The sequence below is a fragment of the Zingiber officinale genome, chromosome 10B, assembly GCF_018446385.1.
Source record: "Zingiber officinale cultivar Zhangliang chromosome 10B, Zo_v1.1, whole genome shotgun sequence".
NCBI lineage: Eukaryota > Viridiplantae > Streptophyta > Magnoliopsida > Zingiberales > Zingiberaceae > Zingiber > Zingiber officinale.
In genome coordinates this window covers 72,364,745-72,372,157 of record NC_056005.1, presented here as the reverse complement: position 1 = coordinate 72,372,157, position 7,413 = coordinate 72,364,745, and positions in this window count along the sequence as shown.

Below are 7,413 nucleotides of genomic sequence, written 5' to 3'. Positions count from 1 at the left end.
TGTGGTTGGAGGTGCCCTCAAGCGGATAAGTCATGAAGTAGTCAAGGCTTATCGACACTACATTTTTTGGCGAGGCTGAGGGCGCCCTCCATGGTATTGGAGGCACCCTCCACAGGCTTTATAAGCAAGTCTCAAGCAGTAGCTAAGAACAACAAACGTGCAACCATTATTCCGTGTGCTGCTCAAAGGATGATCCGACAAAGCTGTGACAACACACCGACAACCCGAAGCTTTAAATTCTGTATTTTCTGTTGTCGGTATAATTTCATTACTGCTTTAATTTATATTTCAAGTTGTAAATTTCTGAGCTTATAGTGATTGCCCAAGTAAACACTCAACGAGTATGAGCCTTAGAGTAGGAGTCGCCATAGGCTCCAAACCAAGTAAATCTTGGTGTCTGTGTTTTCAATTGTTATTTAATTTTCCAATGCGCTTTACTCATAGTCTTCCGAAACGAAAGTGAAAGCCATGAGCACTATTCACCCCCCCCTCTCTAGCGCTTTCGATCCAACATCAAATACTTTAAAGTATTTAATGTTTAGAATCTTATTAAAATAAAATTTATATGATATTTTATTTATAAATTTATTTATTATAATTCTATTTTGGACATAACAAGCCGTATTAATGGCTTCAGCTCAGAAATATTTAGGTAGATCAAATTCATTTATCATTATTCTTGCAACTTCTTGTAAAATTTTATTTTTTTGTTCTAATAGTCCATTTTGTTGTGGGGTCTTGGGACATGAAAATTTATGATTGTAACCATTTTTCTAAACATAAGTTTGTAAAATTTTGATTTTTAAATTCTCCTCCATTATCACTTCTAATTTTCTTTATTTTAATATCTTTTTCATTTTCTATTTGTTTACAAAAATTACTAAATATTTCAAAAGTTTCATATTTATGAGTTAAGAATTTAACCCAAGTATATTTGGAGTAATCATCTATTATAAGTAAACAGTAAATATTTTCATTTAGTGACTTAACTCCATGAGAATCAAATAAGTCTAGGTGTAATAATTTAAGTATTTTATTGGTTCTATTTTGATTAGTTAGTTTATGAGTAGATTTAATTTGTTTTCCTTGTTGATAGGGATTACAGATTTTATTTTCAGGGATTCTAAATTTAGTTAAACCTCTAACTAAATAATTTTTTAAAATTTAAGAAAATTTCTAACATGGGTGTGAGCTAGTCTCATATGCCACAACCATGTTTTTCGTGGTGTGTTAAAAGACAAGTGTGTGAGGTTTTTGGTAGATTTATTGAATAAATATTTTTATCTCTATATCCTTTCAATAATATATTGGGTGAGTTTGTGTAACTTATTTGACATTCAGAAGATAAAATTTTTACTTTAATTCCAAAGTCACATAATTGACTTATACTATGAAATAACGAACAAAATAGAAATAAAATAGTAAGGTTATTTGAGAAATAACCTTAACTGAAATTTAGGAATTTTTTGAGAATTTTTCGGAGCTTATATGACGTATTTGGAGAGGATGCATGTATAAATTTGGGGAAAATCCGTTAGGAATATCCAAAGATGGGAGTTGATTGCTTAGCGTTTAATTAAATCAAACCTAAGTTATTAATTTTTCTTAAATCTCGGTCTCTTTTTCTTTTCTCGTGCCCTAACTTCGCCGAACTCCTCCCCTCTCTTTGCCGACTCCCGATCTCCTCCTCCCCTTTACTCCTCTTCGCGCGGCCACCTACCTCTTTGTCCCCACCCTCTTCTCCTCTCCTCAGCCCAGCTCGGACGCCAAGCACACGCCGGAAGCCGAAGCCACGACCGCCTCCCTCTTCCGTGCCCAGCGTCTCTCCTCTGCCCTAGTTTGGTCTTCACCTCTGACCAACTTTTCATCCAGTGGATCGCGCCGCATGTCACGCCCCGGGGGAGTCCCTGTCCGAAGAAATTTCGGCAGCACCTCCCCTGTACCACTGGCAATCTGAATCATTTCTACATACACAATATACCTCAGCCACAGGCGGCTGGAATATACACACAATCACACATTTTATATGCAGTCTACTCGGCTGATACAATAAAAACACAACCACGCAGTTATATGTAAAACTAACAGCCCACTCGGCTGTACCAAAAACCAAACACAGCGAAAATCTAATAGACAACACATACAATTATAACAAAGACTGCTAGCCGTCTAGGCTTACACCACATAACAACACAACACTCTGGAAACAAAATCGGAACACAAACTAAATACACACATTCATATACCAAAATACAAATAAATAAAAACGGAGACAGGTCTTCTGATGTGATGTGGGGACCGACAGGTAGGATACTTCAAGCGACTCCATAAACAACTTGGTACTTGAAAAGATAGTGTCCACGGGGATGAGTTCAACAACTCAGCGGGTAACAACTAATATGCATAATAAAGAAAATAACAACCAGCACTAATCATGCGTACAGTCTCCTGATACAAGAAGGATAAATGCAACTGAATAAAGTAGGAGAAAACTGTACTAACCAGGACCAGGGTATAAGTACAACAGGGTCGTCAGACCGAGAGTGTCATAAATCCTATATGCATGTCAATCATATGCATCTATATAAATACAACATATAAGTGCAGCAAACACAAGTAATAAATGCATCATGCATATGATGCAAATGTCATGGTCACCCCTGACGCCAGTCAGCCATCTCACACACAATGGTGAAACCGAGTGGGTAGGGTTGTGACAACCGTGCACTCTGCCATCACTGCTCCTGATGAGTGACCGAGTGGACGGGATGCTGTCCGAGTACACCTATTCTGCTACCCCAAATCATAAATGGGGGAGCTCAATGCTCTCATCTCTCGGTACACGATGACGTGGAGGGATCCCTGACGTGCTACCACGCTGCGTCACACTACCCATGAGCAGACCAACAGAGTACCGACAGAGCCAAATTGACGTGCTAGCACGCTGCGTAATGCTACCCATGAGCGGACCAACAGAGCACCGACAGAGATGAAACCAGCGATGTGCTCAACAATAATGGAGCAGACTATCGCGCAGCATGCAATCATGCGTATGGTGCATGACACTAAGCATGACAATATCCTGAACAACATAGTAATATCCATGAATAAATATAAAATGTGTACCATAGAACAATGAGCCAAATCAAAGGTACATAGATCAGATAAGGTATCAAAAACCCTAGGTCCTGAACATAATATATAACATGGTTGTGTCACTACCCCTATAAGCATGTATAATCAGATAAGTACTAACATGATGTGCATAACAAATAAACAAACAAGCATGTAACAGATCGGGTAGTGATCAACCGAAGCAGATAAGAAAACACAATCGTTGCTATTTGTTAAAGATATTACTATGCATATCAAATGACATAAAGTCAAAATACCCGCCTCCAATAGAAAGGATCGTATCCGGCCTAAACTCGACGTCGAGAGGCTAGTTTCGCGTCAAAGTCCTGTGTCATCAATATATATACTTTTATTTAGCTAACATTCAAAGGAATGACTAAATAAAATCCTTAAGGCTAAATTAGGGTAAAACCTAATCAACTTAACCATCGAGTATAATTCATCTACAACAAAAATGATCATACCTAACTAATATCAAATTCGAAACATGACTATAATTTACCATGTATCAAAATGTAACTAAATCACTCCATAATCAATGATGTATGTAACAATTCATACCTAAAACAACATTTATCAAGAGCGTGCCAACTCAATCCATACACCAAACCCTTATCGTACTGCTAGAGGAGGTTGCTGCCGGAAGAAGTAGCTGCTGGAAAGCCTCCTTGCACTAAACAATCAAGAAGATAGATAACTAATCAACAAAACAACCCAATTCAAGATATTACCTACTGACCCTACCTCTTCCTTGATGTCCTCAGCCGAAGCAAGATTGCCACGGCAAATTCCCACAGCCCCAAATCCGAATGGCCGATATACTGAGTCACTGCCAGATCCAAGAGCAACCCACAGGAAACCCTACTGGAACATTTTCCCCATTATTAGATTAAGATGTGAACATCACCAATCAAAAATACCCAATTACATAACACAATTCCTTACCTTCCAGATCACTGTGAGGGCACCGAGTTGGGAATTAGGGCACGGGAGGACACCGACGTTGTTGGACGGTGCCTACTGATCGGCAACGATAGTAGCCCTTAGCGAGAGGGAGCCAGCTAGGGCATACTGAGGTTTGTCGGGGCGCGACTCGCAGTGAAGATAGACTGAATGGTCGGTGCTAGGACTGAGAAGGAGCAGCGGTGAACACAAACTAGGGCAGCAGAGGAGGGCGATTAGTGCCGGCGTGGTGAGGATCTCCCTTCCAGCGACGATTGGTCCAGCAAGGTTAGGGTAGCGCCGTAATATGAAGAGGAGAAGACGACCGGCGGAGGAGGAGAAGGGATCGGGCGGCGCGGCTCGGGAGAGAAGGGAAGAGAGGGGAAGATCGGTACTGCTCGACCGTCCGGAGAAGGAGAGGAGAAGGAAACCACCAGCGCGAGGAGGTTAGGGCACGAGGTGAGTTCGGCAGAGGAGAAGAGGAAAAATGGTGAATAATGATAAGGGAATTTTTCGGAATTTCTGGGAATTTTTCGAAAAAATTCCCTTATCATTATTCGCCATTTTTCGGTATTTTACACCGCATCCTCCTGTTCTCACCTTGCGATGCCAAGTACTAGCTGTGCCCTAGCCTTGGTCCAGTCACCGATCGCAGGAGAGCATGCCACTGCTTTCCCTTCCTCCCGATGTATTGAGGCGTCATTTCACCGCGCAACCAACCCACACTATCTCTACCCTAGAATGAGGATAGCATCATCGCAGCTGGGTCCTCTCATCTGATCCCGGCGCATACAATCGGGGGTTGCCCGATCGCCGGCCATCCTCACTCGACAGCCGCCACCCATCGCCAAAGGTGCTTCTCGTGTCTGTGATCACTGTGGTCGTAGGTTCTGTCGAGCCACCTAATATGCCCCTTCTTCTAGATTTGATCTGAAGAACTACATCCTTGTTGAATTGGGACAACAAGTGTTTATTTGGGATACTTTTCCTGCAGCACCTTCTTCGACCGAGTCTTTGGTTTAGGGTAAGTTGTTAGTTTAAAGATTGTGGATTTAATGTTAGGGTTTAATTATCAGAAGTGGATGTATTGACTACAAATTTGGGGTGTTCGATTTGTAGGTCAGTGGTTCAACTTAGCTCCAATCATTGCTTCCAACAGTGGGTCAAGGGACTGTGTAACGGATTTAGGTGAGTTTTGGATTGAATTATGTCTGAATTTAAAACTAGACTGATTGGTGACATGATAGGATTGTTAATCTGATTTGGTTATGGATTTAATTAGTGGTTATGAGTAGTTGAATTGGTATTGATTATCCTAAAGAAAGATTAATTTGGATGAGTCGATTAATCTATACTTAGTTGATGATCTTGGATTGAGATGTATTATGTATGCTTGGTTCATGATAGATTGCCAGTTGATGAGATTATGATGGGAAGATTTTAAAGGATTCATGGATTAGATTAATTGTAGTTGATCATTAAATTAGGATTAATTAATGATCGGTTGGATTAGGATTTTCCCTATTTGTTTGAGCCTGAAGTCTAGCTAATTATTGTAGATGTGACTAGCTAAACTCCACATTGCATGATTGCAGGACTTTGATTCGAGACAGGCATCTCGACGTAGGATTAGTTTATCACGATCTACATTTGAGGCAGGTACTTCTGACTTATCTCTTTGATATAGTCATTTTAGATATTCATAATAGTATATAGCTAGTAGCAATAATTATGTTTACATTTGCTTGGGTATGCCACTATTTGGTTCTTGTAATATGCCTATATTCTTATCTGTTATACATTCATGCTTATATCATCTTGATTGTTGCCATGTGTACTCCTGTTATTAGAAATAGTAACATACATTGACCTACTATGTAGTAGACTCGCTATTTGTCATATCCGATTTGTGTACTTAGATTTATGATTCCTAGATCATTGTATGATTTATTTCCTTTTTGGTGTATTTTACATGGAGGTGTATACTGTCAGTATCTACATGTTTAGTATCATGCACCATCTTGCATGATTGCATGCTGTATGATTGTCGACTCCATTGTTGTTGAGCACATCGCCAGTTATATGATCTACACACACAATTACTCATGGGTTAGTGGTATATCAGGCAAGGTGTGTGTAGTTTGCTCTGTCAGGCTCCGCTGGTCCACTCATGGGTAGTGTTGACTATAGTGTGCTAGCGAGCAGGGATCCCTCCTCTGGACTGTCTCAATGAGATGAGAGCATTGAGCTTCCCCACTCTGTTTGGGGTAGGAGGATAGGTGTACCCCGATAGCATCCTGGCCACTCAATCACTCAGGAGTAGTGATGGTAGAGTGCACAGTTGTCATAGCCCTACCCACTCGGTCTCACCATCGCGTGTGAGATGACTGACTGGCATCAGGGGTGACACATGTCATTTTTACATCATATGCATGGATTGCATTTATTGTTTGTGCTTGCTGCATTATGTATGTTGCATTTTGGTGGTTGCATATGATTGACATGTATATAGGTGACATTTTGTATGTGGTCTGACGACCCTTATTTCCAAATAGGAGGTTCTAGTGAGTATAGTTTCTTCATCCCTTTTCAGTCTGTATTTCCTACTTTTGTTCAAGAAACTGTACCGCATAATTATTACTGTTAGTTATATCTTATTATGCATGTCTATCTGGTATCCACTGAGTTGTCGAACTCATACCGTTGATATATTTTTATTTCAGATATCAGGTAGAGGCATTTGAGTCGCTTGGAGTATCCTGTCTACCGGTTTCCACGTCACATCAGAAGACTGTTACAGTTTTCATTTGTGCTTTATTTGTTTTATGTATTAAGTGTACTTAGCATTATATATTCCGATTTTATTTCTGGAGTGTTGTTATGTGGCATTTTGTGTTGTTTGTTGTGTTGTGTAAGTCTAGCCGGCTAGCAGTCTTGTTTTTTGTTAGTAATGGTTTTCTATCATTTTCGCTGTGTGTTTAGTTTTAGTACAACCAAGTGGGCTATTATATATATATATATATATGACTGTGTGGTTGTGATATCTTGATCCAACCGAGTGGGCTAAGTATATAACTACGTGGTTGTCTATATTTTCCAGCCGTGTGTGGCTGATGTATACTTGTGGTTGTATGTATGCTTCAGATTATCACCGGTACAGGGAAGATGCTATCGGATTTTTGTCTGGCAGGGACTCCTTTGGGGCGTGACATATACTAAGCAAATTATAATGAAAATGTTCAACCAGCAATACTTTTTTAACTGATATACTTGATTGCAATTAAATTTTTTCCTGTACCAATTACCTTTAGTTTGTCATTATTTCCAAAGACAACT